This window comes from Tenrec ecaudatus, chromosome 1 (genome assembly GCF_050624435.1).
Source record: "Tenrec ecaudatus isolate mTenEca1 chromosome 1, mTenEca1.hap1, whole genome shotgun sequence".
NCBI lineage: Eukaryota > Metazoa > Chordata > Mammalia > Afrosoricida > Tenrecidae > Tenrec > Tenrec ecaudatus.
The window spans coordinates 267002224-267012566 of NC_134530.1; the positions used below are offsets into that span (position 1 = coordinate 267002224).

Below are 10343 nucleotides of genomic sequence, written 5' to 3' on the forward strand. Positions count from 1 at the left end.
TGATCTTATTTCCAAATCAAGCCATAAGGTGAGGTAGCAGGAAGAAACAGGAACTCTGAGAAAACTATCCAATCTGGTACAAGGAAATCAGTGTAAATTAAATGAAAGAAATAATTTAGAATCTTAAAAATTATCTAGTCTCATTTTTAAAAACGTAGAAAATGAGGCAGTTGGGTGATTTTATTAAAGTAATATGCAATCAGCTGTCATCAGAAAAAGAATGAAAACCCCACTCTACTTCCCTTCATCCATACCAGACATTTCTCACCGTTCAATAGCATGCTAGGGCTGGCAGGTCATAGTTTTGTGATCTCTCGTGAGTATTCGGAACCCCTCCCATTATAAAATCCATATTATCAACTTAATCCTAGTTTCAATGATGGGCATTTGTGTTTATTTTGCAATGGACTGTAGAGAATGAAAGCAGCTGTTTTGGGTTTTTTAAAACATATTATGGTCATATATAAAGTTCGTTTCATATTAGATCAAGAATAAAGCTCTCAACTATATTGCTGTGTCTAAGGTTAAAGCTAACCTGTCTTAAGACAATTCTCTTTGTAACAAACTTTCCAGAAATGGAACTTGTTACAATGCAGAGATTTGCTGCATAGGACACTCATTGAACCATACTTAACAAAGACAAAAGAAAGATTGTCAGGTTAGAGATATACCCATTATCTTATTTTGAGATATGGCGTTATTTCATACACTGATGGGGAGGGAAACTGAATTGTATTTTCAAAAATCAATAAGTAACTCTGAAGTCGGCAGTCCATGTGGTGTGTGAACTCTGGGAGCTGTCAGTGCCCTCCCATGCTCTTGCCGACCTTGGGTTCACCCCAGTCTGCACCCACTGGCCTGTAATCTCCCCACTTCTCTCTTTGTTTCCTGCTTCATCAACTGGCAGCTGTGTGAATCTGGAGGGGGATCTAGATAGCGTCTGACACATAGACTTGAGTTAGACTGGGCTGAGCTGCTTCTTTTATATAAATTTCTTTCTTAATGTAGTTATTTCTTATATATGAAAAATAAATAGGCAGGTTTTATGTTTGGGGCCTTATAATTAATTTTTATAATGAACACAGTATTGTTAAATGTTGTTGATAGATAAGGATTTAGTTTCTAGTCTATAAAATGCTATTAAATTATTGATTAGCTAAAATATTCTACATTTTAATGAATAGAGTTGAATAATCATCTGATAATCACAGTAATAAAAAACCAAAAATATTGAAGATGTATTTTTTAATAAAAAGAAAGTAGGCTTAATTAACTCTGGAGGAAAAGTCTGATAAATAATTTTATAGAGATTCTGAAGATGAAGTCTGGGCACTTTCAAGGGCTTTACAGTTGGTAAGTCTTGTTATTATTATGTCTAATTTAATATTTTAATGTATAACTGTACACTTCATTCTTTCTTTCAAGGCAGACCTTGGACTTCGGTTCAAACCTCTTACTTTCTGAGGTTGCCCAGTAATATGCAACTTCGGACTATCATATACTGGCCAGGTCCATATTTTTGTTAGATTTTTAAGACATGTCTTAGCTCTGCAGACACAGCTCTGTTGCACTGAATGAGTGTTACTGAGCTCTGTGTCCTGTGCTGACCGCCATTGTTTTCTTCAACAGGCCTCAATCACTTGAGTAATTCATATATATAAATAAACATCCCACTTATTTAACACTAAAAGTCTTTTTCATATATAAATCTCCCCCTGATCACAATAGTGTCTTAGATCCTATATCATTGACTAGTTTAATAATACTATTGTTAGAATTACCAAATGTCCCATGGAGTTTACTTATATTATCTCTCAAAAAGTTATTAATATTATTGCCAAAGTGGGACAGGGATATATATAAACCCTAGATGTGTGAATGGCTCCCTGGTGACGTAGTGGTTATGCGTTTGGGTTCTACCCCTTGTTCAAAACCATCAGCCACTCCACAGAAGAAAGACAGGGTTTTCTACTCCCGATACAATTACAGGCTCAAAAATTCACAATGACAGTTCTATCCTGTCCTATGTCACTTTGAGTAGGCATTGACACAATGGCAGTGAGTTTTGGTTTTGTTTTTTAAAATTAGATGACTTTTGAGCTTGCACTTCATGATAAGCAGTTCATGAGGGTGAATATCAGGCAGGGCTTCAGCATAAGAACTACTTACTGTGTCAAGGGTGTGGAACATACTCTGCCCCTCCAGTGACATGTCTGCAGCCAGGAGCCTTAAATACCAGTAAATGAGCTTTCCTCTAAACCCTGGTAGTGTAACTGGAGATATTTTTTAAGCCTTCCCCATTTTCCGAAAGGAAACTAAACACTTTCCCTGCCCCAGCATCTCAGCCTACTATAAGGATGGAGTGGCAAGTGCGAGAACTGAATTCCTGTGGACTTCAAACTGCTTTACATTGTGGTTGTAAGGAAGTGTGGACTCCTTATTATACACAGGAGACATGTAGTAGGAGTTACTATACTGTCCTAATTAGATTAAGTCAGTGGAACACACTGTCCTTACTCTGACATCCTGGATCATGGATATGAAATGAATTCGAAGCTTGACATCTCTAAGACCAGACTGTCTGCTAAGGCAAAGTCCTAAGCAATTTCCTGGACAGTTAGGGGAAGACGAGTGGTTTTCCTGGGAAAAGAGAGCAGTCATCCAACCGTTGAACTACAAAACATTTCATTTAGCAACATACTCTGTGTTCAAGTCGAAAGAGCTTTGAAGATCATGCGTATCTGTACAAAAAAATCCCTCCTGATCTATATTCTCTTTGTGACACCTATGATGTGGAAGTAGCTTAACATGTAGATGATATGATGCTTAAGAGACTTTGGAATCAGGTGACCTGGGCTGAAATCCAGGTTTTGACACTTAAAAGTTGTGTGACTTTGGACGAGTGATGTCATCTCTCTGTACCACAGGCATAATGACCGTACTCCCCCCCCCCTGGGGGTCTTGTGGGGATCACACACACAGAGGCAGCTAACACTTGGATCAATGGGAGCTTGTGATCATTGGACAAGAAATCCCTTTTTGGAAACCTCATTGGGCTATAAGCAGGGACAGGAAGGGAGAAATGCTGCTACTGACCGGCACATCAAAGGAAGGGCAAAATTATTCTTATGAAACATCACGGTGAATATTACATAATATTAGAACTCTCTCCAAATGTGGGCCAGTGATTTAGTTGACAAATCAACACCTCTTTTTCCTTTCTAGACAGAATGTTTTTGTTCCTTCCCTTTGAGACTCTCTGATCTAGAAAAATCCAGGAAACATCTGTACATGTTATGCTCCTGCTTCTCTCTTCCCCTTCACAGCTGATTCTGATTGGAGCGATCGGTCACCAGCGCCTCCAAGGGAGACAGGGGATGGTTGGAAGTCTTCCGTCTGCCCGGCGGGCGCCTCCGAATTTCTGGGAGCTTTACCTTTAAATAATTCCTCCGGGGTTTGCCTCACAAAGATATTTCAAGATTTAAAGAGAAGCCTGGCTGTGCCTTGGGAAAAGCGGACTTGAAATGGGGCAGCAAGGAGAGAACTGGAAAATATAAGAAAAAAAGGGACATTTAAGAGGCAGGAGATAGTGTAGTCAGAGTTAGCTATTAAGGAAGAAGAGTAAGCAGCGAGTAGCCAAGTCCTGTAAAGTTATTAGAGACTATGAGCATTCTTAAACCCCAGCATAAATTTTACATGCTGATAATTATAAACATTGGAATGTTAAATGTAGCAGCTGAATAAATTGCACACATGGGATGATTAGCATGATGTTAATGATGCCAGAAAGATGATCTGACAAATATGTCGAAGTGTTCACTATGGTAGTCTTTGGGAGTTGTGATTTTTTTTCCTTCTTCCTATATAATAAAAAGCACTCATAGATGTATTTAAAGAGAATAATGTACTGCTTCATTGGATAAACACATATACACTTTCAACAAGGAAGCTCTACCACCCCAATAACTATGAAAGGGTATATCCTTCCTTTTTCACTCCTCTTGCTTCAGCTAAGTTCAAACTTTCAACACCTCCCACCAAGCCGAGTGCAAGAACTTCCCAACTGCTGCCTTTACTGCCTAGTGTGTGACCCGACTCACGCTCTGTGGTGCTACCAGTTCCATCTCCCTCAATGAACACTTTCCAGCCTCTCTCACTCGCTGTGTTAGATCGACCTTCGAAGTTTCTCCTCTCCTCGCTGTCCTTCCCTCAGTGCAGAGTGCCATTTCCTTGTCCTTCTTCATATGTTTCATTTCTCTCTCACTTTGAGCAAGCAAAGTTGTGTCATGGGCATGTCCAGGGTGTTAATAAGCCTCCCTCCAATCGTAAAATCACAGTCTTTTTCATGTAATCCAGCGTCTCTGATGTTTGCTCAGCACACACTATGAATAAGTAGGTTGAGAGGCTACATCCTGAAGCTCACCATCCCTGAATTGAAATGATGCCATATTCCTTTGTTCTGTTCACACAACTGCGTCTTGATCCATGTGCAAATTCCATATTAGAACAGTGAAGTGTTGTGGAATTCCCATTCTTCTCATGGTTTGTTATAATCCACGCAGCTGAATGCCTTGGCATAGTCAATTAACCCCAAGCAAGCATCTTTCTGCTGTTCTCTCCTTGCAGCCAAGTTCCACCTGACATCGACAAGGATCGCCCTTGTTCCACATCCTCTTCGGAATCTGACCTGAACCTCTGGCAGCTCCCTCTCACTGCACTGCTGCAACCGTTGTTGGGTGATTTTAAGCAAATTTTATTTGCATGTTATATTAATGACAATGTTATATAATCTGAGCATTCTGTTGGGTTACCTTTCTTTGGAATGAGTACAAATACGAACCTCTTCCAGTCAGTTGGCCAAGCAGCTGTTTCCCAAGCTTCCTGGCATAGAATGAGTATGGGCTTCTAGTGCTTCATCAGCTTGTTGAAACATTTCAGTTGGTGTTTCATCAATTCCTGGAGCCTTGTTTTTGCCTAATGCTTTCAGTGGAGCTTGAACTTCTTCCTTCAGCACCACTGGTGTGTGCTTCATATGCCACCTCCTGAAATGCTGGAACGTTGAGCTATTTTTGGTACAGCTACCCTGTACAGTCATAGAATCCTTCATGACTGCAACTTGAGGCTTGAATTTTCCCTTCAGTTCTTTCAGTGAGTGTGTTCTTTCTAACTCTAGGTCTTTGCACATTTCTTCCTTTGTTTTACATTTCAAAACAAAGTTTAGCATTTATAAAATGTTCTATTAAGCAGCTATCGTTCCTTTGGAGAAAATTGCTTCAAACGGCTATAAACATATATTACATTTTTATTGTAGATGTCTTAAGGGACAGATTATAGAGTAAAATATTTGTTTCTTTATCTACTTCTAACTGGATGTATATGTTCACAATATCTACCTCTAACTGGATGTATATGTTCACAATAATTTATTCATAAGAAAGATAATTTTACTATGATTTTTTATTTTTCTTCAAATATGACTTGCAGGATATACTGGAACCATGCTGGTTGCAGTAATTAGGTTCTTTAAAGGCTAGAAATCAAATTACAATTAAAAAAATTTAATGACAATATTGTTATTAAGAAGTGATTTTTAGACACAATGTCATATAGAGATATAATACCTAAGCATTAAAATATTTTACTGTATTATTTATTCATATTGCCCTTTACTCTTTTATACAAATGAATTTACATGGTTTTAATTTCATAGAATAACGGCCCTGATTATTCTCCTGTGCAATATAGTTATATCACATGCTTTATAAATCTAGATCCGAAAACATCAAGTCCATTCTTTACCTGAAAGACTGAAATTCACAATTGTAATCATTGGTAACAACAGTCTCCTTGAAACACTTCTATAATTTATTAATAGCATATGTCTTGATTCTTTGATATTATGGAACTGCAAAATATTGTTTTATATCAGGATATTATGTGAAAACATATATATGCCTAAAACTTTAAAATTTTCATCAAAATCCTCCTTTCAATAATTTCTCAAGGAACTACTGAGGAAGGTATAGTATCTTTATGGCCAAATCAAATGTTTTCCATGTGAATCATTGTGAAAGCAGTTTTAATTTTGCTGGTCTAAGTAATGCAGTGGTGGCAGGTTAGGTAAAGGAAATGTGTTGGTTCTAATTTCTCCAGAGACTGTTTCAGTTGATTTAGGTGGCCGTGGGAATTCCCAGGAATTACCGTCCAGAGCGTTTCTGCCATGTGCATTGCGTTCCTGAAAATGTGTACCATCACTAGGAATGGCTCTCTCATGAACTGTCCCTCTTCAGAGAATTGCTTTCTCCGGTTAAATCTTCGTTTCGTCTGGTAAAGAGGAACATGTATGAGAAAGCGTTTAGCCATTCGGGGAAAGAGAGTGACATCTTATGTGTGTTGCGGTAAAAATTGTCAAGTGCAATTTGTGCTCTCTCTCCCAAGGTCTTCAATGTACTCTACTGGAACACACGCTTTTTAAAAATTTATTTTAAGATGATTTTATCGGGGGACCTTACAGCTCTTATAACATTCCATACATCAATTGTATCAAGCATATTTATATGTATCTTGCCATAATCATGTTCTAAACATTTACTTTCTATTTGAGCCTTTGGTATCAGCTCCTCTTTTTCCCCCTCCCTCTCCGCCTCCCACCCTGTGACCCCTTGATAAATGATAAATGATTATTCTTTTCGTATTTTACACCAATCGCTGTCTCCCTTCACCCATGTGTCTGTTGTTTGTCCCTGGGGGTGGGTAGGGGTGGTGGTGTTATGCATTGATCATTGTGATTGGTTCCCCCTTCTTGCCCTCTTTCCCCCACCTTCTTCCTACCCTCCTGGTTTCGCTACTGCCATTTTTATTCCTGAAGGGTTTATCTGACCTGTATTCCACGTGTTGTGAGCTCTTATCTGTACCAGTGTACAAGTTCAGATCTAGCCCACAATGAAAGGCAGGACTGGGGTCATGATAGTGGGGGGAAAAGAAACCTCAAAGAACCAGAGGAATATTGTGTGTTTCATCGGTGCTATACTGCTCCCTGGTTGACGCATTCTTGATTGCAGTTGGAATTTTCCGTTTTCTAGCTAGTCTGGCTTGTACTTGACTCACTGGGTGTCAATTAAACACTCCTTTCTTCAGTTCCCAGTATGTGTGCTGCATATTATCACTTGAAATGCTTAGTCTCTGGAGATCTCTCTTCTTCAGATTGTCACCTGGAGACTGGTCCACTTGTTTGTATTTTTGTAGCTCTATTTTGAGATCCCTGCATTATTTCTTCATCAGTTCCAGCTCTTGTTCCAACCCAGGGATCTTCAGGTCACCACCCGACTTTTCTACCTCCCAGGTGGATTTAAATCCATCACCTGCTGAGTTTCCACCTCTCGCCTTAGCTGGAGGAGTTCTACTTCTTCAGATTGTAGCTGTACGGCCAATATCTTCAAAGATTCAGAGTTGTCTTTATTCATTTTATTCAATTTGTTCTCAAATTATCTCTTTCAATGCAGACTTCTTGAGATGCATGATCGACCTTATTGGTTTCATCTCATAGAAACTGTCTCTTCATCTATTTGCACTATCAGCTTTTCTTCCAAAAATCGTATTCTGTTCTTCATCAAAGTGCTCTCTTCCTCTGAACCCCTCAGTCATTTTCAATGTCTTCATATGCAGTGACAAGGGGAAAAGGTAAAGCAACAGACTCATCTCGTGAATATATTGAGACTGGACTCACTGTATCTCTCCTGTGTGCCTTTTCATGATGCTGGATGCAGATATTATGTTCTACCGATGTATTCATGACAGCCCCACGTCAGGATATGCAGTGCTGCCCCCAGTTGGCTGAGGTTTGGTTCTCTAGTATTTGGACATGGAAAGACACTGCTGCATCCCCAACCAAGAAGGATCTCCATTTCTTTGCCTCTACTGCAGCACATTTCTTTATATTTCACTTATTCTTCTTGAGCTGCCCTTTACATTTTTCAATCCAGCTCTTTGACTTCATCATTTCTCCCATTTGCTTTAGCTGCCCTCTAATTTCAGAGTGTCTTCTGTCATTCACTGTGATCTTTTCTTCCTTTCCTGTCTTTTTAATGACCTTTTGACTTCTTCATGATTGATGGTCTTGATGTCCTCCCCCAGCTCACAAGGTCTTGTGTCATTCGTGTTCCAAGTGTCAAATCTGCTCTTGAGATGGTCTCCAAATGCAGGTGGCTCTTGGGGACTAATTCTAATTTTCTTCAGCTTCACCCTAAACTTACATATTTGCAATTGATGACCTGTTTCACGGTCAGCCCCTATCTACTTTTAACTGTTGAGATTGAGCTTCTCCCACAGATGTCGTCAGTTCAATTGCTGTGTAGTCCCTATTCCTGGCACATAGTAAGCTCTAAGTGTCCTGTTGTTTTCAGTTGCTCTTGAGTTGGGTACTACTTATGGTGACCCACGTCCAACATTACCCAGACCTGTCCATTTTCCTCTTGGGAATGCCACCATTGGAATGCTGCGGTCCACTGTTCGAGTCCATCTGTATTATGAATATCTTCCCATTTAAGGGGCTCAGCAGAAGCACAAGATCAGAAAATATCTCCTAGTGAGTGCTTACTTGCTAACTCTTAGTAGTAGCTTGTTGGGACGTTCTTCCTAGTTTGTCTTAGTCTGGAAACTGCACGGAAACCTGTTCACCACGGGTGACCCTGCTGGTATTTGAAAGACTGATGGTGCCGCATCCAATGTCATGGCACTAGGCAAACCGCCACAGTAGAACACACTGGCAGATGACTGGGGGACATTTAATTTAACCTGACCCTCTTCAGCAAAACGTTTAATGGTTCCTCTCTTGACTCAGTCCTAAACCTAGCCTCACTTCGAAGTACGTTCAAAGGTTGATTTAAGCCTGCCTTTACCATGTTAAGGAACCCTGGCAGTACACTAATTTCAGCATTGGGCTGTTAACCACAGGTCAGCAGTTCAATCCCACCAGCCACTCTGTGAGAAAAAAATATGAAGCTCCTGCTTCTGTAAAGATTTACAGTCTCCAAAATCCAAAGAAACTGTTCTACTCTGTCCTATAGGATTGCTATGGGTCTGAATCTACTCGAGGTAGTGGGTCGGGGTGGGGGGGGAGGATGTTCCCGCTTCATTTCCCATGAGAGGCTAACCACCTAGAGTGTCCATGTTCTCCACAGTGTGTACCTTATACATTTTTTACCTGTTCCATTGCCTCGCCCTAGCTAAAGAACTCTCCCATCTTCTGGAGCTCCCGTTGAATTCTGTTCACCTCTCAAATCCCAGTTCAAGCTCCACTTCCTGCCATCCTTCTCACTCCCTACCTACAACCCTCCTGCAGTTGCTTGTGGGACTTCTCATGAGCATGGGTCTCACTTCCCTCGTGCCACTTACAGGAGCCCTAAACCATGTTTTCTTTGCTCTCTCGGCTCTTCGCTGTGTCTTGTCCACAGGAGCTGCTCATAAAACTTGCTGGCTGATTAATGTAGGTCACTCGCTGGTGTGTAGGTGAGACATGCTGGGTGTGCCAGTTTTGGTGGCAGAGCGGTGGGTCCACTTTTTGTACAGGCCACACCTTGAGGGAGGGCCCTGAACCTAAAATGGTAAGGTGAAGTCATGCCAACCCTGCCCAACTTTCCTGCCTCAATTTCCTTAATTCGTTCTATAGGAAATGGGTTGGGCACCAGAGAGTCCCCTGCTTGAACCCACTGAAGGATCAGAATAGGCCCCATAGGTGAGGCCCCTCCATTTCCAGCAAGACCTTGATCCTTGGAACCATGTCACCCCCTCGTGGGAAAACACCAGGGTTTGCTGACCTTGGCATCCGTGATAAAGTACAGGAATGAGAACATTTTGTTTATTTTCCTTTAATTATAAACATTCATGCTCTCCCCCCCCCCTTTGATACTGGCCAAGGCAGTAGCCTGGCATCTGAAACCTTACACTTTTAAAACCCAAATCTGCCTTTCATTACTCAGATGCCACCCAAGGCCACTCAGCTTAGACCTGGTCCTCATGTTTTTAAAAGAAGGAAACAATTCTCAGAAAGTAACTAAGCCATCCGATTTTGTCTTCTATTGTATTACATGAGTCCTTGGGATTTATTCACAGGAGCTCTGTGGGGGGTGGGGGGCACATCCGTGGGGGCATGCCTTATCCCAATCACAGCGGCTCTGGCTTGAGCCAGGACAACAGAATGCAGTCCACCTGGTTGGGGATACAAGATTTCTTGTGGTCAGGGGAAGAGGCAACATTGCCAGCCACCCCTCTTGGCTTCCTCCTCTCCCAGTGGACATGGAATTAGAAGTGGTGCCTCCTGATTAAGGGGTGGATCAGCCTGCGGA

At 41.0% G+C, this 10343-nt stretch overlaps 1 pseudogene; it reads right to left on the minus strand.

The window, feature by feature from the left end:
- Positions 1-6269: 6269 nt before the first annotated feature.
- Positions 6270-7792, minus strand: LOC142440443 (5-azacytidine-induced protein 2-like; annotated as a pseudogene).
- Between the last annotated feature and the right edge of the window lie 2551 nt (positions 7793-10343).